Source organism: Rhinopithecus roxellana, chromosome 5 (genome assembly GCF_007565055.1).
Source record: "Rhinopithecus roxellana isolate Shanxi Qingling chromosome 5, ASM756505v1, whole genome shotgun sequence".
Lineage (NCBI taxonomy): Eukaryota > Metazoa > Chordata > Mammalia > Primates > Cercopithecidae > Rhinopithecus > Rhinopithecus roxellana.
Window position 1 is genome coordinate 124,454,801 of NC_044553.1, and position 23,798 is coordinate 124,478,598.

The 23,798-nt window shown below is 44.0% G+C and overlaps 1 protein-coding gene and 1 pseudogene across 1 annotated transcript in view; both read left to right on the forward strand.

Moving 5' to 3' along the window:
- The window catches only part of FAM189A1 (family with sequence similarity 189 member A1), a 455,305-nt gene that overhangs the window by 324,895 nt on the left and 106,612 nt on the right, over nt 1-23,798 (forward strand). The window lies entirely within an intron of this gene.
- On the forward strand, nt 9,755-11,230 carry LOC104670272 (annotated as a pseudogene).

Consider the following 23,798-nt stretch of genomic DNA (forward strand, 5'->3'; position numbering starts at 1 on the left):
ACGGTTTCTATTAGCAAATCTCCCCATTTGCTGAGCTTCCTAGAAGGACACAGGACAGCAGACCCCGCAGGGAGAGCATCTTCACATCACTGGGAGGTCCCACAGCTCCATTTCCCTCTCACCCACACGCAGTGTTCGCTGCCTGCGTGGGAGAGACTCTCACTGAGAAGCCACAGTTCACTTTTCCATCAGTTGTTTTTACAATGCTTTTGTCTTCACGGAGGCCCAAGGCCTGCAGGCCACCACACTGCTTCCCCGATCCAGGCATCCTCCCCAGCACAGGAGATGGCCACAGCCTTCCATATCTGTCTCAACACTGCAGTGTCCGAGAAAAGGAAGCAGTGACATGAGAGGACAGAACTTTTAGGTCATTTTTCCAGGCACACATGCGTCAGCCCAGACCCGATGTTACCCTTCACTCACATCAAGGATTTACGGGGAAAAGGGTTGACTAACTGGAATTTTTTAATACCCTTGTTTTATTCCTGGCTTTCACAGGATTGCTCCTAATGGGTTACCATTTAGCGTAATGGCTGCCGTCAGCTTCTCCCTTTATTAGTGGGAGGTATTCGCTTCCATCCTGGCTTTCTAAGATTTTTTTTTTTAAATCAAGATGCATGTAAATTTTATCACCATCCTTTTAACATCTGTGAAGATGATCATATGGCTTTCCTCCTTTAGTTTATTAATGTAGTGATTTACATTAATGGATTTCCTAACGCATAATCACTTTGCATTGCAGAAGTAGGCAATGGTCCTGGTGCTTTGAAGGTATATATTAGGCTGCATTCACTTTGTTAATATATTATTTAAGAGTTTTGCATCAAAATTAAGAAATGAGATAACCTACAGTTTACCTTGAGGTGCCCTCTTTGTCTAATTTTATCTTAGAATTATGCATACTTTAAAATGAAAGTGGAAGAATTTGATTTGACTTATGCTCAGAAACAGTTTATATAACCTGGGAATTATCTAGGTTTATTTTAATTTGGGGGAGGTAATTTGACTACTTTTAACATTTTTTCCCATGGTCATATTGTTATTCGTGTTTTATTTCTTTTTGGGGATCATTTTTGTTAATATCTTTCTAACATTGTATATTTCATCTGGTTTTTCCAATTTATTGTTATAAAGCTACAGATAATGTTCTTTTACAGTTTAAAAGTAAACATTTTAGCAAATCTTTAGAGATTCAAAGTAGATTAATGGTTGCCTAGAGCTGGGGGTCTTGGGAGGAAATGGGGAATTTGAAGAAAGAGTTGACTATGTATGTTTTTATTTTATGAACCCTTTCTACTTTCTTAATGCATCTATTGTTACTTTTCCAGCTTTTATGGTTGAGTAACAGTAATAATACTGTATAGATTGGCATTATTGACACACAGTGCTCTTGTGGACTTAGTTCCACTTGGTTTGTAGTTTTCATTTTTGCTTTTCTCTTTAACCCTAATCATCGCTAAAACTGATGTTCTTAACTTTTTGGGTAGTTAGACTTTTTGGTTTTTTACTTTCCTTTTACTGTTAATTTCTAATTTCATTACATGAGAGCATGTAGCCCCTAATTTCTACTTTTTACAATCCACTAAAATTTTCTGTAACTTTGTATAGGAATAGTTTTTAGACGTATTTTGTGGGTTTTTGTTAAATACAACAAAACATATATTTCCAGCTTGTTGGGATCAAAGTGTATTCACATATTTGTGTGTCTGTGTGTGTGCGTTCGTGGCGAGAGAGCTTCTTATAACATAAGCTCAGCCATGTGCTTCCCACTGGACGCAGACCGCTGTCCAGCGTCCTCACCGTGGCCTATGAGTGCCAGCTTTCATCTGGCCCCTCCAGCTTCGCTAGCCTGCAGTGGAACCCCCGGGTGCCCCGTCCCTGCCTTGCCAGCTATGCTAGAATCTCAGGGTCTTTCTACTTCAGGCTGCTCCTACACGCGACACCACTGCTGTTCTTCCTGCCAGCTGGTCTCTAGGTGGCTCCTTCTGGACCTGTAGATTCCAGAGTCAGTGGGACATCCATGGAAGGGCCTTCCCTCAGCCCTCTGTCCAAGGGGCTCCTCACCTCTGTGGTTCTGTGTCTGAGCATTCTGTCTCTTTGTCTCCAAGCCCTGACATTTCCCCATCATTCCCTACGTGGCAAAGCAGCACAAGGGAGAAGGCCATGTCTGTGCTGCGCTTTGTCCCACATCCAGGGCCTGGCGCCATTCCTGGAGGGGAGCACATGAGTGAACCAGTGAGTGCCTCCCAACTGTTCCTGTCTGAAGAGCCCCTTAGGAAATTAAAAAGCCATTTTGGGATTTCAAGCAACCATGCTGTTTCACTTAAATTAATTAGAAAAGAGCATTATTCATTTTCAAATGCCCCTTAAAATGCCTCATTATGTTTTAATTTGAGGTTCCATGGACATTAAAATATGACAGCAACAAAACTTTCTTTAAAAAATGGATTTAAAAAATATGTATGCTTTTTAATTTAAACAGTTATTTTGGCCAGGTGCAGTGGCTCACGCCTGTAATCCTAGCACTCTGGGAGGCCAAGGCAGGCAGATCACTTGAGGTCAGGAGTTCGAGACCAGCCTTGCCAACATAGTGAAATCCCATCTCTACCAAAAAATACAAAAATTAAGTGGGAGTGGTGTCATGCACCTGTAATCCCAGCTACTTGAACCAGGGGCAAGGGGGCGCAAGGGGTACAGCGGAGGTTGCAGTGAGCCAAGATCGTGCCACTGCACTCCAGCCTGGGTGACAGAGTGAGAACATGCCTTCAAATAAATAAATCATAAAAATACAAATAAAACAATTTTTTAGAGACAAGGTCCAGGGTCTCACCTATTGCCCAGGCTAGAGTGCAGTAGTACAGTCATAGCTTACTGCAGCTTCATACTCCTGGGCTCAAGTGATCCTCCCACCTCACTCTCCTGAGTAGCTGGGACTACAGGTATGCACCACCACACCCAGCTAATTTTTTAATTTTTTGTAAGGGTGGTGGTGGTGGTGGTGGTTGGGGACGGGTCTCGCTGTGTTGCACAGGCTAGTCTTGAACTCCTGGCCTCAACTGATCCTCCTGCCTTAGCCTCCCAAAGCACTGGGAAATAAACTGATTTTTAATGACCCAATTATTTCAATTCATTCTGCAGAAGTTTGGGATTTCCCATCATACTTTCCTTACTGTATTTTTAAATGAAAGCATAACAGAGGATGCTTTTAAAATGCAATTTAATGTAGTATAATGCATTTTATGGCTTGATGAATATTTGCTTTTAAATGAATAGATACTATTTTCCATTTCTTTTAACATATGAAATAAAATAGTAATAGATTCTCATTGTAAAAGATGCGAGAAATACACAAACTGGAGCAAAACAAAGTCTCCCTCCTCTCTCTGCCTCCTACTCCCTACCACACAGGCAATTGCTTTATGATGTATCCAGTTTTTATGTATGCACATATATATTTATGTACCTGTATGTGTACACATAGTCACACAACTTTATAGTTTTATTTTTAAGCAAATGTGCTTCTACTCTATGCATTTGTCTGCAATGTTTTCCCTGCTCAAAGTTCCATATCATACATTGCTATGTACCTAGGGGACTGCTTCATCTTTGAAAGGTAGCAGAGAGTACTTTACCCCTGCTGAGAAGCAGTTAGCCCATCCCCTCTGTTTTACTATCGCAGGCCTGACCTCAGTGAATTCTTTTTCTTCTGGTAAATTTAGATATTGTCAGGCACTAATTTCATTATAAAGAAAACAAACAAAACCTTCATGATGATAGTATTGAGTGAATTCAAGTATTTTTCCTACTTCGTATTGTCAAAGAAACTAGAAATTTGGGTGGAAAATTCCATTAAAGGTACATATTTAACACATTTTAATATATGTTTGGACATCAGCTTAAAATGTGCTCTTTGATATTTTTATACAAACCTAATACTGACTGCCGCATGTTGATGATGATGATAAGATGGTCGCTAACTTTCCTGAGCCCTTGCTGTGTGCAGGGCGCTGCTTGAGCACATTCCACACATTCATTCATTTACTTCTGACAGCTATGACTGGGAATCTGAGACCTTGGGAGTTAGACAGCTCTTCCAAAGTCATGCAGCTAGCAGGTGCCGGCATGAGATTCCAACCTGCGCTGTTAGCCACTCGCAAGTCATTATATTCTGGCTTCACAGTGCATCTTAGTCTGTTGTGTGCTGCTATAGCAGAATACCACAGACTGGGTAATTTATTTTTCACATCTTGGGAGGCTGGGAAGTCCAACATTGAGGGGTCAGCATCTAGCCAGGGCCTTTTTGCTGCATTATCCCATGGCAGAAGGGGAAAGGGCAAGAGAGGGCCAAAGAAAGAGCGAGATGTTGAACTCGCAGCCTCAAGCCCTTTTATAATCAGCATTAATCCATTCTTGATGGTGGAGCCCTCCTGACCGAAGCCCCTCCCATAGGCCCTACCTCCCAATGCTGTTGCACTGAGGATTCAGTTTTCCTTTTCTTTCTTTCTTTTTTCTTCCTGAGACGGAGTTTCACTCTTGTTGCCTAGGCTGGAGTGCAATGGCGTGATCTCGGCTCACCGCAACCTCCACCTCCTGGGTTCAAGCGATTCTCCCGCCTCAGCCTCTCAAGTAGCTGGGATTACAGGCATGCACCACCAACCCCGGCTAATTTTTTTGTATTTTTAGTAGAGACGGGGGTTTCTCCATGTTGGTCAGGATGGTCTCGAACTCTTGACCTCAGGTGATTCGCCCGCCTCGGCCTCCCAAAGTGCTGGGATTACAGGCATGAGCCACCGCGCCCGGCCAAGGGTTAAGTTTTCAACACGTGCTTTATGAGGAGCTCATTCAAACCATAGCACAGGGGACTTTAACTCTAGAATTATAGAATTATAGAACAATTAGAAGGAGAGCATGAGAAGCACCAGACAGTGGAGGGAAGGAATATATTTTATTTATTTTTGGGAAAATCATTCTTTGAATAATGAGAGAAACTGTCCCATACAGAGAATTTTAAAGAACCTAAAGCAGAGATTGTGTGTCACAACAAAGAGATGCAAAACTAATGTGTAGTTTTGTATGAAGTGTGAGCTCTTCCTTGCTGGCCATGCCAAGCATGTAAACGGGAAAAGTAGTTTTTCCTGTAAGTAAACAATAAAATGATTTCTGTTGTGCTTACCCATTATTACACCAGTGTTTCTGACCCTAAGTCCTTTTTAACTAAATTCATCACACTGCAGGGACAACATGATATATCCTTGTCAGCTATATATCCTTGAAGGCCTGGTTAGCCTTGATCCCAGCTGTGTCTGTGATCTGCACACTAATCAAATGTCTCTCTCGACTCGCTCCAGGCTTTGTGGATACACATATTTACCTATGTCCCCTCAAATTAAAGAGGGGTGTCCCTGGGAGATCTGACACCTGGCTGAGGGTTTTGATGGAAACTGATTGCTGCCTTCTGCCTCCTTGTCTGTTTATGTTTCTGATTGGTGAACTTGACCTCAGCCTCTTCCCTGGTGTGTGCCTCAAGTATGATGCATGGTTTCCGGGAGGTGAAGGCCAGAATGCAGCCCTTTTTCTAAAAGTAATTAGCAAAGGACATTTTATACAACCCAGGGGAACAGGTGTTAAAAAGAAATACAAGCATTTGGTGGCAAGGGAAGGAGGCATGATGAGTTTGGTTTTTGTAATTTTCACCTTATCCTTATTTCCAAGTCTGCCTGAGGGATGTGTGAGGGATTATGGTTCCCTCCCTTCGTGGGGCATAAACATCTCCCGAAGCAGGGGTGTGCTGGAGCTGCCTTGTATTGGCTTGAGAGAGTGGCTTATTAAAAGGTTAGATTTTTTTCAAAAAGCAAAACAATTTTATGTATCTTTATTGACATGTAAGCCATTGATATGGTTTGGATGTATGTCCCCACCCGAATCTCATATTCAGTTGTCATCCCCAGTGTTGGAGATGGGGCCTGGTGGGAGGTGATTGGATCCTGGAGTGGTTTCTCATGGTTTAACACCATCCTTCTTGGAGCTGTCGTCGTGACAGTGAATTCTCATGAGATCTAGTTGTTTAAAAGTGTGTAGCACCTCCCTCCTCTCTGTCTGGCTCCTGCTCTGGCCATGTAAGACATGCCTGCTTCCCTTCACCTTCTGCCACGATTGGAAGCTCCCTGAGGCCTCCCTGGAAGCAGATGCTGCCATGCTTCCTGTATAGCCTGTGGAACTGTGAGCCAGTTAAACCTCTTTTCTTTTTTTTTTTTTCTGAGATGGAGTCTCACGCTGTCACCCAGGCTGGAGTGCAGTGGCGTGATCTCAGCTCACTGCAACCTTCCAGGTTCAAGCGATTCTCCTGCCTCAGCCTCCCGAGTAGCTGATACTACAGGCACGTGCCACCACACCCAGCTAATATTTTGTATTTTTTTAGTAGAGATGGGGTTTCACCGTGTTAGTCAGGATGGTCTTGATCTTCTGACCTTGTGATCTGCCCGCCTTGGCCTCCCAAAGTGCTGGGATTACAGGACATGAGCCACCGTGCCCAGCTCCAGACTAATAGTCATGTATCACATAATTCACCCATTTAAAGTGTACTATTCAGTGGTATCTAATATATTCACTGATGTATGTAAACATCATTGGAGTCAATTTCACCTTAAAAAGCAACCCTGTACTTTAGCTCTCACTCACCTTCCTTGCCCCCTTCCCTGGGCTACCACTAGTCTACTTTCTGTCTTTATAAATTTCCCTGTTCTGGACCTTCATATTAATGGAATCACATAATATGTAGTCTTTTATGACTGGCTTCTTTCTTAGCGTAATGTTTTCAAGGTTCATACATATTGCAGCACGTATCAGTACTTCATTCCTTTTCATGTCTGGATAATATTCCATGGTATGGATTAACCACATTTGGTTTGTCTTCTCATCCGTCAGTCGACATTTGGGTTGTTTGCACCGTTTGGCTGTTATGAACAGTGCTGCTATAAACATTTATGTACAAGGTTTTATGTGCACATGTTTTCATTTATCTTGGGTATATCACTTTTAATGGCAAAAGCCACAATTACTTCTGCGTCAACCTAATACCTCGGAATAGAATTGCCAGATTACTTGGTAACTAGTTGAATCATTTAAGAAAGTGCCAGACCATTTTCCAGAGCAGCTGCACCGTTGTATGTTTCCACCAGCAACGCATGAGGGTTCCGATTTCTCTACAGCCTTGCCAGCGTTTCTTCTCTGACTTGGTTTTAGGCCATCCTAGTGGGTATAAAGTAATATCTCATGATGGTTCTGAATTGCATTTCCCTGATCACTAATGATTCCAGCATCTTTTCATGTGCTCATCAATCACAGGCAAAACAGTGAACCTCAACCTAAACCTCATCCTTTTTACAAAAACCAACCTAAATTTAATATGGGATTAAATATAAAGTGCAAAACCACAAAACTTTTAGAGAAAACATAGGAGAAAAAAATGTTAGAATCTAGTGCTAGGCAGAGAATTCTGAGACTTGACTCCAAAATCATCATCTCTAAAAGGAAAAAGTTAAGAAAAATTAAAAACCAGTTCTCTGAAAGTCCACCTGAAGAGACTGAAAAGGCAAGCTACAGACAGGGAGAAAATGTTAGTGAGCCACATACATGCCAAAGGACTAGTGCCTAAAATATATGAAGAACTCTCAAAATTCAACAGTGAAAAACAAGCCAGTTAAAAAATGGGCAAAATACATTTCATTTTGTCAAAAGCTTCTTCCTTGTCAATTGATATGATCATGTAATTTTTCTTTTTTGGCTTGTTGATATGGTGGATTTCATTGCTTGATTTTCAAATGTTAATCAGTTTTATATACCTAAAGCAAATATCACTTGGCCATTGCATATAGTAATTTTTACACATTGTTGGATTTGGTTTGTGCATATTTTGTTGTGGATTTTTTGCTCTAAGTTCACAAGAGGTATTGGTTTATTGTTGTTTTTCTTTTCTTTCTTCCTCCCTTTTTTCCTTCCTTCTTTTTTTTTTCTTTCAACTACCTTTGGTTTCAATATCAGAGTAATAATACTAGCTTCAGAAAATGTGTTGAGAAGTCTTCACTTCTAGTTTCTGGAAGAGATTATGTAGAACTGATGTTAATTATTCTCTAGGTATTTGGTAGCATTCTCCAGTGAAACTGTCTAGGCCTGGAGGTTTTATTTTGGGGAATTTTAATGTTATGAATTCAATTTCTCTTTTTTTATTTTACATTTTTGAGACAGGATCTTGCTGTGTCACCCAGGGTAGATTGCAGTGGCACAATCATAGCTCAATGCAACCTTGAACTCCTGAGCTCAAGCAATCCTCCTGCCTCAGCCTCCTGAGTAAGTAGGACTACAGGCACATGCCACAATGTCTGGCTATTTTTTTTTTTTTTTTTAATGTTTTGTAGAGAGAAGTCTTGCTGTGTTGCCCAGGCTGGTTTTGAACTCCTGGCATCCAGTGATCCTCCCATCTCAGTCTCCGAAAGTGCTAGGATTACAGGAACGAGCGAGCCATTGTGCCTGGCTCCCCAATTTCCTTGATGGTTACAGGGCTATTCAAATTATCTGTTTCATATTATGAGAATTATGGTAGTTTGTGTTTTTCAAGGAATTGATACATTTTATGTAAGTTGTGAAATTTATTTGTGAAGAGTGGTTCATATTACTCACTTATTGTCCTTTGGATGTCTGCAGGTCTGTAGTTACATTTTTGTTTCATTCCAGATATTGGTAATTTTTGTTTTCTAGCATTTTTCTTGCTAAAGTTCTGTCAGTGTTGTTGATCTTATTAAAGTATCAACTCCTTTTAAAAGTTTTCATATCAATTGTTTTTCTGTTTTTTATTTCATTGATTTGTACTTTTATCTTTATGATTTCCTTTCTTCTGTTTGCTTTGGGTTGGTTTTGCTTTTGGTTTTTTTTTTTTCTTTTCTTTTCTTGAGATGGAGTCTCACTCTGTTGCCCAGGCTGGAGTGCAGTGATGCGATCTCGGCTCACTGCAACCTCTGCCTCAGCCTCCTGAGTAGCTGGTATTACAGGCACCCGCCACCAGGCCCAGCTAATTTTTGTATTTTTGTTGGCGATAGGGTTTCACCGTCTTGGCGAGGCTGGTCTTGAATCCCCGACCTCGTGATCAACCCACCTCGGCCTCCCAAAGTGCTGGGATTACAGGTGTGAGCTAACACACCCAGCTGCTCTTCTTTATCTAGTTTCCTGAGGTAGGAATTAGCTTACTGTTTTAAGAGCTTTCCTTGTTTCTTATGTAAGCATCTAGTGCTATAAATTTCCCTGTCAGCATTGCTTTAGCTGCACTCCACGGATTTGGATATGTTGTGTTTCGTGTCCATTCAGTTCTCTTGATTTTTTCTTTGAGGCTTTCTCTTTGATCCATGAATTATTTGGAACTGTGATGTTTCATTTTCACATGTTTAGAGACTGTCTTCAAGGTAGCAAAGAAAAGCTAAGTTGTGGCCAGGACTTTCATGTTACGGACAAGCAAGATGAAAAGACAATAGATGGCAGCCACACAGATATCTTACAGCAAAAGACAGTAAAAGAAGGAGTACACAAAATATCACAACCTGTAAACAGGACCAATCGTTATTATAGTGCTTTTGGAAAACAGAAACTTTCCTTATTACTTTAAATGTTCTATAATGATATCAAGACTATAGAACTATCTGTTTTATGACACATTGAAAAGATTCACCGGTCAGGGTCTCCTCTGCCACCTGGCTCAGGCAGAGCCATGTCTCGGGGTGGCTCCTGCCCACACCTGTTGTGGGACATGAGGAAAAGCTCCCTCAGGCTGGAGGACCCGTCCCAGGTGTGGGACCACTACCTGGGAAGAAGATAATTTATCCAAAGATTAAAACTTGAAGCAACCCTGAATTATGCATGATGGCTGTGTTAATACAGTCTGTTGGAATGACACTGGAGAATATATTTTATCTGGCTCAGATGACACCAGATTAGTAATTAGTAATCCCTACAGCAGAAAGGTGTTGACAGCAATCCATTCAGGGCACCAAGCAAACATATTTAGTGCAAAGTTCTTACCTTGCACAAATGATAAACAGATTGTATCCTGCTCTGGAGATGGAGTAATATTTTATACCAGTGTTGGGCAAGGTGCAGAAACCAACAGACAATGCCAATTTACGTGCCACTATGGAACTACTTATGAGATTATGACTGTACCCGATGACCCTTACACTTTTCTCTCTTGTGGTGAAGATGGAACTCTTAGGTGGTTTGATACACGCATCAAAACCAGCTGCACAAAAGAAGATTGTAAAGGTGATATTTTAAGTAACTGTCCATGTGCTGCCACATCTGTTGCTATTTGCCCACCAATACCATATTACCTTGCTGTTGGTCATTCTTACATCTCAGTACAAATGTATGATCGGCAAGTGCTGGGCACAAGAGCTACAGGGAATTATGCAGGTCAAGGGACTATTGGAATGGTTGCGTGTTTTATTGCTTCCCATCTTAATAATAAGTCCTGCAGAGTGACATTTCTGTGTTACAGTGAAGATGGTCAAGAGATTCTTGTTAGTTGCTATTCAGAGTACATATATCTTTTTGACCCGAAAGATGATACAGCACAAGAACTTAAAACTCCTTCAGTGGAAGAGAGAACAGAAGAGTTATGACAACCACCAGTTCAGCGTTTGAGACTTTGTGATGATTGGTCAGATACTGGACCCAGAGCAAGGCCTGAGAGTGAATGAGAATAAGATGGAGAGCAGAGTCCCAATGTGTAATGGATGCAGAGAATGTCTGATATGTTATCAAGACAGTTCAAAGAAGCAAGTGAGGTTGCACAAAGCAATAGAGGACGAGGAAGATCTCGACCCAGAGGTGGAACAAGTCAATCATCTATTTCAGCTCTTCCTGCGGTCTCATCAAGTCCTGATTTGGAAGTGAGTGAAGCTGCAATGGAAGTAGATACTCCAGCTGAACAATTTCTTCAGCCTTCTGCTTCCTCTACAATGTCAGCTCAGGCTCATTCAATATCATCTCCCATGGAAAGCCCTCATTCTACTCCTTTGCTGTCTTCACCAGACAGTGAACAAAGGCAGTCTTTTGAGGCATCTGGACACCATACAAATCATCAGTCTGATTCTTCTTCTTCTGTGGTTAATAGCTCGGATCCATGTCACTTGACGAGCAACAGGGTGCATGCAACAGGAGACGCGCTATGCCCATCCATCCATAGCTTTATTGCAATGCATAAACAAAGCTCTCTCACACCTTTCATAGCATTTCATTTTGATTATGGTCTTATAGTCAGTATTTTGTGGACTAAATTACAATAGGTGGTATTGTACACAAAAGGTCTTTTTGGCCTATACAAATTATTTTCTCTGTAAGCTAATTTCTACCTTTGGCCCTTGATGCCAACTTTGAACTCTCTCTGTATAACAGAATTATAATGGATACAAGCTATATCCATTTTTTAAATTCTAGATATCTGTCATAAAATTGTGTGGAATTGTGGGTGTGAGGTTAACACTACCTCATTGCTTATATAGGATAAGTTATTTAAACACATTAATATTCTGTATTACTAGATCGCCATAGTAATGATACTTGGTTTTATGTCTCACTTATATGATAGCCAAATTCCTGATAGCTTTAACTAAAGAGTACAGTTACAAACCCAGAGGTAAGCTCTAAAGCTATCAATCGGAATCTCCCACTTCCACTTGTACTTTTCAATGTGGGAAAGGTATAGAGTCAATCTCCAAGCCTTGAATAGAGCCTGATGAAATAAACAGGTTACTTATTTATCAGACTTTATTACTAGCAGATCAAATACAGCATAGAGAAGGATCAGTAGAGGAAGACATTCTGACCTGAAGGGACATCTGAAAAGGTTGGAGATAGGAAGACTATTCAAAAACGAAAAAGGCTATTTAGTGTTAGGGCAAATGGTTTACTATCTGAGAACCTCAGAATTTAATGAAGTATTTTAAATATATTGTGACAAAGTATGATAAGTAATCTTAGTTAAGTCTTTAAGAATAACTTAACACAATATTCACTTTCTCTATTTAAAAAAGCAGATAGCTGGATGTGGTGGCACATCACCTGTAATCCCAGCTACTTGGGAAGCTGGGACAGGAGGATTGCTTGAGCCCAGAAGTTTGAGATCAGCCTGGTCAATATAGCAAGACCCTGTCTCTTAAAAAAAAATTAATTCACTGAGGGTGGTGGTGCATGCCTGTAGTCCCAGCTACTAAGGAGGCTGAGGCAGGAGGATTGCTTGAGCCCAGGAGTTCAAGGCTCCAGTGAGCTATGATTGTGCCACTGTACTCCAGCGTGGGTGACAGAGTGAGACCCCCATCTCTTAAAAAAATTTTTTTTAAAAAGGCAGATGATTGCCTTTATATATTTTACAAATGTTCCTTTCAAAAACATTTTTTTTTTTTTTTGGAGACAGAGTCTTGCTCTGTTGCCCAGGCTGGAGTGCAGTGGCTCAATCTCGACTCACTGCAAGCTCCACCTCCCTGGGTTCACACCATTCTCCTGCCTCGGCCTCCCGAGTAGCTGGGACTACAGGCACCCACCACCACGCCCGACTAATTTTTTGTATTTTTAGTAGAGATGGGGTTTCACTGTGTTAGCCAGGATGGTCTCGATCTCCTGACCTCATGATCCACCCGCCTCGGCCTCCCAAAGTGCTGGGATTATAGGCATGAGCTACCGCGCCCGGCCCCATTTTTTTTTTTTTTTTTTTAATTAGCACTAAAGCCGTAAGATTTGGTTGGCTGAAAGTTTACATGTTATATGACTCACATGTCAACAGTAATGCAGAAATTAAATATTGCTGTATTACTTATTTGGTGTGAAATAGATCTAATTTAAACTGTATTCTTAGAGAAATATTCAGAAACTAATTTTAAAATGAATTAGAAAACTTCCTTTGTACTTTTGATCTTAAATTATTCCTTATGGGGCCAGGCACAGTGGCTAACACTTATAATCCCAGCACTTTTAGAGGCTGAGGCGGGCAGATCACCTGAGGTGAGGAGTTTGAGACCAGCCTGGCCAACATGGCGAAATCCCGTCTCTACTAAAAACAAAAATTAGCTAGACGTGGTGGCCCACGCCTGTAATCCCAGCTACTCAGGAGGTTGAGGCAGGAGAATTGCTAGAACCCAGGAGGCAGAAGTTACTGTGAGCCAAGATTGCGCCACTGCACTCCAGCCTGGGCAACAAAGTGAGACTCTGTCTCAAAAAAAAAAAAGAAAAATTATTCCTCATGGACCTGAGATGAATTTCTGATCTTAAATTACTCTTTATGGACCTGAGATGACCTGTATTGCTATAAGGTTTTCTGTTCTTGAGAAAGAAAGAATTAATGAGTTGGTAAATTAATTTGCAAACTAAGGAATTAAGCATGTTTTATTTTTATGTTTATTATAGAGGTATTAACAGTGAAGAATAATTACTTTAAGGCAAAACACAACTATAGCATACTATGTTAGACTACTGTTTATAACTACTCTATAATTAAAGGGTTTTTTTTCCCTAAGGATATATGGATATAAATAATATATCACTATCAGAGATTTTATAGCCAGATTTATATTCTAGTTAGTCACATACAATAATTTTCATAGCATTACATTGAATATTATATTCAATTTAAGTTGATACTTAATTTACATGTGATATGTGATATGAGAGGAAGAGAAAAATTATGATTAACCCCCAGATTTTTTACATCAATGCCTGGGTAGGGTAAATGGTAAGGCCATTTACTAGGGTTGAGTAGCTTGGAAGTAGAAATCAGGTGGTTCTTTGTCTTTTTGGCTATGTGAAGTATGATACGCATTTTAGTCACGTAAGTAGAGATGCTCTGTAAGAGGTTCGTATTGAGTGGCTTTGGCAGGAGCTGCATCGTAGGAGACTATCAGAAATGTAGCTTTGTAAATAAGACCTCTGGGCAGAAATGTTCTAATGGTGGAAAATGTATCTAATTAAATTCTGAGTTTTTACATACCTTTTTGTTCATCACCATTTTAACTTTTAAAGTACTAGGAACTTCACATTGCAGGCTCACATTACCTAAAGATAACTTCTAAAAGTTAACAGGGACTGCCCGCCACCATTTGTCTCTCCTAGACTAGTGGAATAATCCCTTTACTAGTCTTCTCACATCCACTCAGGCTATAGTTTATTCTCTATCAGCAGCCAGAGTAAAACTTTTAAGATGTAACTATAACCATGTGATGTGATTCGTCTGCCTAAAACTTTTTTTTGTTTGTTTTGTTGTTTGAGACAGAGTCTCGCTCTGTCACCCAGGCTGGAGTACAGTGGCGCGATCGGCTCACTGCAAGCTCCACCTCCCAGGTTCCCGCCATTCTCCTGCTCAGCTTCCCGAGTAGCTGGGATACTACCATGCCCGCCACCACGCCGGGCTAATTTTTTGTATTTTTAGTAGAGACGGGGTTTCACCATGTTAGCCAGGATGGTCTTGATCTCCTGACCTCATGATCCACCTGCCTCGGCCTCCCGAAGTGCTGGGATTAGCCAGGATGGTCTTGATCTCCTGACCTCATGATCCACCTGCCTCGGCCTCCCGAAGTGCTGGGATTAGCCAGGATGGTCTTGATCTCCTGACCTCATGATCCACCTGCCTCGGCCTCCCGAAGTGCTGGGATTAGCCAGGATGGTCTTGATCTCCTGACCTCATGATCCACCTGCCTCGGCCTCCCGAAGTGCTGGGATTAGCCAGGATGGTCTTGATCTCCTGACCTCATGATCCACCTGCCTCGGCCTCCCGAAGTGCTGGGATTGCAGGTGTGGGCCACCGCGCCCGGCCATCTGTCTTAAATACAGGTGTGGGCCACCGCGCCCGGCCATCTGTCTTAAATACAGGTGTGGGCCACCGCGCCCGGCCATCTGTCTTAAATACAGGTGTGAGCCACCGCGCCCGGCCATCTGTCTTAAATACAGGTGTGGGCCACCGCGCCCGGCCATCTGTCTTAAATACAGGTGTGGGCCACCGCGCCCGGCCATCTGTCTTAAATACAGGTGTGGGCCACCGCGCCCGGCCATCTGTCTTAAATACAGGTGTGGGCCACCGCGCCCGGCCATCTGTCTTAAATACAGGTGTGGGCCACCGCGCCCGGCCATCTGTCTTAAATACAGGTGTGAGCCACCGCGCCCGGCCATCTGTCTTAAATACAGGTGTGAGCCACCGCGCCCGGCCATCTGTCTTAAATACAGGTGTGGGCCACCGCGCCCGGCCAATCTGTCTTAAATACAGGTGTGGGCCACCGCCGCCCGGCCATCTGTCTTAAATACAGGTGTGGGCCACCGCCCGCCGGCCATCTGTCTTAATACAGGTGTGAGCCACCGCGCCCGGCCATCTGTCTTAAATACAGGTGTGGGCCACGCGCCCGGCCATCTGTCTTAAATACAGGTGTGGGCCACCGCGCCCGGCCATCTGTCTTAAATACAGGTGTGGGCCACCGCGCCCGGCCATCTGTCTTAAATACAGGTGTGGGCCACCGCGCCCGGCCATCTGTCTTCAATACAGGTGTGGGCCGCCGCGCCCGGCCATCTGTCTTCAATACAGGTGTGGGCCGCCGCGCCCGGCCATCTGTCTTCAATACAGGTGTGGGCCACCGCGCCCGGCCATCTGTCTTCAATACAGGTGTGGGCCGCCGCGCCGGCCATCTGTCTTAAATACAGGTGTGGGCCGCCGCGCCCGGCCATCTGTCTTAAATACAGGTGTGGGCCGCCGCGCCCGGCCATCTGTCTTCAATACAGGTGTGGGCCCGCGCCCGGCCATCTGTCTTAATACAGGTGTGGGCCGCCGCGCCCGGCCATCTGTCTTCAATACAGGTGTGGGCCGCCGCGCCCGGCCATCTGTCTTCAATACAGGTGTGGGCCGCCGCGCCCGGCCATCTGTCTTCAATACAGGTGGGGCCGCCGCGCCCGGCCATCTGTCTTCAATACAGGTGTGGGCCGCCGCGCCCGGCCATCTGTCTTCAATACAGGTGTGGGCCGCCGCGCCCGGCCATCTGTCTTCAATACAGGTGTGGGCCGCCGCGCCCGGCCATCTGTCTTCAATACAGGTGTGGGCCGCCGCGCCCGGCCATCTGTCTTCAATACAGGTGTGGGCCGCCGCGCCCGGCCATCTGTCTTCAATACAGGTGTGGGCCGCCGCGCCCGGCCATCTGTCTTCAATACAGGTGTGGGCCGCCGCGCCCGGCCATCTGTCTTCAATACAGGTGTGGGCCGCCGCGCCCGGCCATCTGTCTTCAATACAGGTGTGGGCCGCCGCGCCCGGCCATCTGTCTTCAATACAGGTGTGGGCCGCCGCGCCCGGCCATCTGTCTTCAATACAGGTGTGGGCCGCCGCGCCCGGCCATCTGTCTTAAATACAGGTGTGGGCCGCCGCGCCCGGCCATCTGTCTTAAATACAGGTGTGGGCCGCCGCGCCCGGCCATCTGTCTTAAATACAGGTGTGGGCCGCCGCGCCCGGCCATCTGTCTTCAATACAGGTGTGGGCCGCCGCGCCCGGCCATCTGTCTTCAAATACAGGTGGGCCGCCGCGCCCGGCCATCTGTCTTAAATACAGGTGTGGGCCGCCGCGCCCGGCCATCTGTCTTAAATACAGGTGTGGGCCCGCCCCGCCCGGCCATCTGTCTTAAATACAGGTGTGGCCGCCGCCGCGCCCCGGGCCATCTGTCTTAAATACAGGTGTGGGCCGCCGCGCCCGGCCATCTGTCTTAAATACAGGTGTGTGGGCCGCCGCGCCCGCCATCTGTCTAAATACGGGGGGCGCGCGCCCGGCCATCTGTTTAATACAGGTGTGGGCCGCCGCGCCCGGCCATCTGTCTTAAATACAGGTGTGGGCCGCGCGCCCCGGCCATCTGTCTTCAATACAGGTGTGGGCCGCCGCGCCCGGCCATCCGTCTTCAATACAGGTGTGGGCCGCCGCGCCCGGCCATCTGTCTTAAATACAGGTGCTGGGCCGCCGCTCGCCCCGGCCATCTGTCTTAATACAGGTGTGGGCCGCCGCGCCCCGGCCATCTGTCTTCAAAACAGGTGTGGGCCCCGCGCCCGGCCATCTGTCTTAAATACAGGTGTGGGCCGCCGCGCCGCCTTGTCTTCACTACGGCCCCGCGCCCGGCCATCTGTCTTAAATACAGGTGTGGGCCGCCGCGCCCGGCCATCTGTCTTAATACAGGTGTGGGCCGCGCCCGCACTGTCTAATACGTTGGCCGCCCGGCCATCTGTCTTAAATACAGGTGTGGGCCGCCGCGCCCGGCCATCTGTCTTAAATACAGGTGTGGGCCGCCGCGCCCGGCCATCTGTCTTCAATACAGGTGTGGGCCGCCGCGCCCGGCCATCTGTCTTAAATACAGGTGTGGGCCACCGCGCCCGGCCATCTTGTCTTAAACTTTCTAATTGCTTCCCATAGCCTTTCAAAAGAACCCAAATCCACACCTTGGCTTACAAACCCTACGTGACTTGGTTTCTGTATCCATAATTGCGTCTCAGGCCACTATGCCATCATTCACTAAGCTCTTGCCAAACAGACTTACTTTCATTTCTTTTAACACTCCAACCTCCTTTCCCTTTCAGATCCCTTGTACATGCTATTTCCTCTACCAAAACTACTTTTTTTGTTGAGCAACTTCTACTCATTTTTAAAATTCACCAAGGTAGTACTCTCACAAAAATAACTTCACAATGTCTAGTAGGTCTCCTCTTTTTCTTCCTTTGTGACTTGTTATTTTTCTTCATTGCATTTGTCAAATTTGTAATCATACATTTATTTAGGGGATTGTTTAATATCTACCTTTCTGCGTATTCTCTAAATATTCTCATTTACTGTAATTTCCTCTGTGCCTAAAATCATACGTTATGTGGTAAATAATATTTGTTAAATTAGTGAGTAAATGAATTAATTCTTTAAACAACTAATAATTTAAGAGCTGTAGAGATTACTTCAGCTTGGGAGAAATATGATCAGATTTGTGTATGGGAAAGATCATTTTGGCAACATTATAAATGATTGACTGGAAGGAGTAAGACTGAAAATGCCAAGAACATGTAAGAGGCCATTGCTATAGTCCACCTAAGAGATTATGAGGGATGCAACCTAAGGCAATAGTGGTGAGAAGTGGGAATGGACAGATTTTAAAAATAGTTGAAAGGTTGGATTCATGGGGCTTTGAGACTAAGTTAGAAATGAATATGATATCCAGGTGTCTTGGTAGGGTGATAATGAACCATCAGCCAATGTAGAGATTTTAGGAGGAACAGCTGATTTGAGGGGAGAAAAAGGTATGTGAGTTTTTTTTTTTAATGTTAAGTTTGAAGTGTCTTTGGATATCCACATGGAGAAATCTCATAGATGGTTGAATGGCTGTATGATGCTGGAAGTCACCAAAGTGGTCTGAGGTAGAGATAAAGAGAGTTTATAGATAGCAATTGAAACCATGGGAGTGGATGAGATTGTCTAGAAAAAGAGGATAGAGTGAGAAGAGTAGAGTCCGCACTACAGGAGCAAGTAGAGAAAAGGATCAAGCTAATGAGACCAAACAGGAATGATCAGAGAAGTATGCAGGGCAGAAAGAATGCCATATCTAAAGCCAGGAGAAAAGAAGTGCAAAGAGGGACAGGTTAGTAATGCCATGTGAAGCAATGATACCAACTCCTAAAAGGTCTGGGAAATCCTTTTTTAAATTTAGCAACGTGATTGCTTTGACATTTTAGTTTGAGATATGATGTAGTGGAGGCAGGAACCCAGATAGTAGTGGTTTGAGGAGAAAGGTTTGGGGGAAAAAAGGTAGAGACATTGGAAAATGCTCATCATCACTCACCATCAGAGAAATGCAAATCAAAACCACAATGAGATACCATCTCACACCAGTTAGAATGGCAATCATTAAAAAGTCAGGAAACAACAGGTGTTGGAGAGGATGTGGAGAAATAGGAACACTTTTACACTGTTGGTGGGATTGTAAACTAGTTCAGCCATTGTGGAAAACAGTATGGCGATTCCTCAAGGATCTAGAACTAGAAATACCATTTGACCCAGCCATCCCATTACTGTGGATATACCCAAAGGATTATAAATCATGCTGCTATAAAGACACATGCACACGTATGTTTATTGCGGCACTATTCACAATAGCAAAGACTTGGAATCAACCCAAATGTCCATCAGTGACAGACTGGATTAAGAAAATGTGGCACATACACACCATGGAATACTATGCAGCCATAAAAAAAGGATGAGTTCATGTCCTTTGTAGGGACATGGATGCAGCTGGAAACCATCATTCTCAGCAAACTATCACAAGAATAGACAACCAGACAACACATGTTCTCACTCATAGGTGGGAATTGAACAGTGAGATCACTTGGACACAGGAAGGGGAATATCACACATCGGGGCCTATTGTAGGGAGGAGGGGGGGCGAGGGATAGCATTAGGAGATATACCTAATGTAAATGACGAGTTAATGGGTACAGCACACCAAAATGGCACATCTATACATATGTAACAAGCCTGCACGTTGTGCACATGTACCCTAGAACTTAAAGTATAAAAAAAAAAAAAAGAATTGAAAGATAGAGCAAAGATAATGTTGGGTATAGGGGGTGGTAGGTTCAAAACTGAGCATGTCTACAGAGTAAATAGAAAGATTGTGTGTTAAAGATGTAAGGGATAGTTGATGTCACCAGATACGCTATTATTTCAAAATTTTAACCTATACCAAGATTCCTGTTCTCAGTTTTACCATAGAGAATGGAAAAAGTAGTACATTTAATAAGTTTCCTTTTTGAATATATCTCTGACTAATGATTATTTAAGCATATTTTAAATTTCTTTTTCATACTTTTAACGAAACACTAAAGCTTTTTGAAAATTGATAGTTCAGTTTTATATTTATGTCGCAAAATATTTCTTCACCATCTTCCAGGTGCCCAAGTGATTTTATATGTTGTTTAATTTAATTTCCCATAGCATTTTCATAGATTTCTTTATTTGGAAGAATTACCAAGGACAAAAATGTTACTAATAAAAGTTTTTTAATAAAAAAAAGAAAAGAAAAGATTCACCAATTAAACTGTCAGACTGATGATTGCTAAGGATATAGTTATCTGGCAATGTTTGCATTTTTTTATATTTGTGATCTATTTGGGCTTTGAATCATTGTTGAAGTCGTGAGCATAAAATAGTTCATATATTATTTAGTATTTTACAATATTTTTATACGTTTCTAATATTTTAAGTTCCTCTGTGTGCAAAGTCTGTTATCTCACTGATAATTTGTATGTTTTGACTTTTTTTCCTTTTTTTGATTGGGCTTCTAAATTAATAATTTAACAGTATATTTATTACTCTATTTATGAAAGTAAGAGTCCATTTTCTTTTTGGTTATGGTAAAATACACACAGTATAAAGTTACTAAATTAACCATTTTAAGTGTACAATTCAGTGGCATTAAGTGCATTCACATTGTGTGAAACCACGACCAACATCCATTTCCAGAACTTTTTCATCATCCCTATTAGAAACTTTATATCCATCAAACAATAAGTTTTCATTTCTCTGCTTCCCCAGCCCCTGATAACCAATATTCTACTTTCTCTCTCTATGAATTTATCCCATTCTAGGTCACTTGTGTAAGTGGAAGCATACAGTATCTGTTCTTTTTTTTTTTTTCTTTTTTTGAGACGGAGTCTTGCTGTGTCGCCCAGGCTGGAGTACAGTGGTGTGATCTTGGCTCACTGCAACTTCCACCTCTCGGATTCAAGTGATTCTCCTGCCTCAGCCTCCTGAGTGGCTGGGATTACAGGCGCCCACCACCACGCCCAGCTAATTTTTGTGTTTTTAGTAGAGACGGGGTTTCCCAATGTTAGCCAGGCTGGTCTTGAACTGATCCACCCGCCTCGGCCTCCCAAATTGTTGGGATAACAGGTGTGAGCCACTGCGCCTGGCACACTATTTGTCCTTTTGTGTCTGACATCTTTCACTTAGCATCATGTTTTCAAGTTTCTTTTTTTTTCTCATGGGTAAGTTTTGTCTACTTATGTTTATGAGGGATGTTTGGTCTCATGCCTGTTGACTTCTGTTATATGTGGTGTGATTAAAATTCTCCTATCTTGGCTCAGAACTACAGAAATGTGTTCTTCATTTTCTGTAACTGACTTCTACTTGGCATGTAGAAGTGAGTTACTTCTGTGGCCACTGATGTAGAAAAATTGAATTCAACTCTTACCACTGCAGAGTGGTTCCCCGTTTACCAGTTTGAAACAGTCTCCTTAGGATTAACTTTGTCTCTTTCCAGAAGGTATTCAGCCCCTCCACTCCTCTTTTCCTTCCATCTTCTCCTTTTCTCCCTGGTGGCGGCTGGGTGTGGGGGAAGCAGGTTTAGCCTCACAGCAGTGGGAGGGGTAGGAGTCCCTGTTCTGTGCTCTGTCCTCCCAGCCCTTTCTGGCCTGCAGTGACGACCCAGCTGATGAGCCTGATGACCCTTATGGACCTTGGGTGTAGGTGTGAGGGCAACATCGCAGACCCTTGCATCCTAAATATGCTGGCCGCTCCTCCGCTTTTCCTGCCTTGCTCCCCACCTCCTGTAAACTCCAGGTGCCTTCAAGACCAGCCTGCAAACACAGGGCACAGATCCCCAGATGCTCCCAAACATGTTTCAGATTTCTGGGATCCAATCACCTTTGTTTGCTATTCTCAGCCTGGTGGCAGAGCCATGAGGGTTCTGGGCGCCTGAGAAAAGCCCATGGCTGAATTCTATTCTAATGAACTGTATTCCAGTCCTATCTCCCTCTTCCTGCCTGTTCTTTGTATTACTGTCCCTTTCTTTTCAGAAAATCTGTTTCTTGGGCCACATCCCGTGTCATTCCCCCTCCAGCCAGTCCTCCAAGCCGCTGAACCCAGAGCTCTTCCTCCTCTGAGTGTCGACACCAGCATGGGGCTGTGGCAGTAACTTGGGAAACATCTGCCGAAGGGTGACCTGGGCAGGATACTCACAGCAGACTCTGCTCTCTGTGTGTGACAACCTAGTTTGGTTAGCTGAGATCATCTGGTTAAGCATTTCGTGATTCTGTTTGTTACTATTTTAACAAGGCACTTATTATTTGAATGAGCCAATATTGTTGCTGAATCTGTCGGGACCACAGGTTAAGACAGTGGCACATTTTGAAGGAGGACCTTAATTTTGAGACTATCTCATTTTTTCCAAAGCCTGTTTGAATTTCTTCTTCAGGGGGTAGCCACCTCTATTACCAGCACTCTAATCTCAGAATTGAAAGCCTCAGTCTCCAAGCCAACACCAATTATGTCACCAGGGTCCTCAGAAGAGCCCCATAGTAACCAGGGCAACCCTGATTTAGCTTCCTCATCCTGAGTAATGGATTACAGGAGGACATAGCCTCAGGCTGGGGCTGCTGGACGGTCTGGCTTGAAGTCTTCATTTCTGTTCCCATTGTTGCCCAAAGGCACAGCTTTTATTGTACTAATCACAGGTCAGGGATAGCTTTGGCCTCTCTTGGCTTCATGAGAAATGTAGCATTTGACAGCTATTTGTGCGTTGTCATGATGGCCCAGAATTTTTCCCTTTGTAGGAACATCATTCTGTTTTCATTCATCTTCAGGAGAATTTGCTATTATTATAGATAAAGCGATTCCATGGCAAAAACCATGGAATGAAAGTTGACTCCAAACCCCCAAAGTTTCCCAGCAAGGTACACATTCCCAGCAAAGTAAAACTTGGTATGTTTTAAGTAAGGTAACAGTGGTTCCGTAGAAATATGTATCTGCCCGTAGTGTACATTCACTCATCCTTTGATGCAGTGGATTAATACATTGTACAGAGGGAGCGCCCCGTGTCCAGCATGTTCTGAGTGCTGGGAACATGTCAGTGTCAAGACAAGTCCTGGCTCTGCTCCCTTCTGGTGAGCAGCTCAGGCTCCAAGGAAAGACGCGGGGAGCTGCCATGGACGTGGCCAATACCTGTCTGAGCACCTGGCCTGCAAGCCGAGGCCTAAAGGAGGCAGAGAAGTGGATGGGGACAAGGCCCCGAGGCTAATTTCAGTTTGGAGAACAGGAAGGCGGGGGTGAGGCGCAGGGGCTGATGTGCTCAGAACTCGCAGCTTCAGCCCTTGCTGTGTGTCCCCGGTTCCATGGGCATTGTTCTCACCGCATGCGCGGCCACCATGCTACTTCTCTCCACTGACTTTGCACCTGCCTGGCGGGGAAAGCAATGCGCTGGCCTCTGGTAGTTTTGTTTCTGTGATTTCATGGCCGGGGCACTTGGTGAGCCTCAGGTCTCCAGCCACCTGCTAGGGGATGCTTTTGTCATCCCTGTAGACAGGTCCTGGTAAGCTGTGGGTGGAAGTGATTCACTGCCTGATTCCCACAGTTCCTCACCAAAAGGCAACAAGATCTTGAAGGTTCATTGTCTGTCACAGCAGCTATGTGGACCCAGATGGATCATCTAGCATTCCTTGGCAGATCCCCGAAGGTCAGTGTGTATAGGTTTTATTTTCTCTAGGACTGGACTCCTCCTGCTTCTGAGTATATGGCTGGCGCTATCTGTGTTCACAGGCGGAGCTGCGGGGGGCAAGCTTCAGACTTTACTTCATGTGCACTGAGACTTCTCAGTCCTCTGTCAGCTGAGCCCTCTCCAGAGAGTGCCTGCCTTTCTTCTGCCAGGATGTCTGCAGTGTGGAAGGATGAGGACTTTCTGCTGCAGGGACTGGGGAGAGGGCTGGAGACCCAGGGGCTC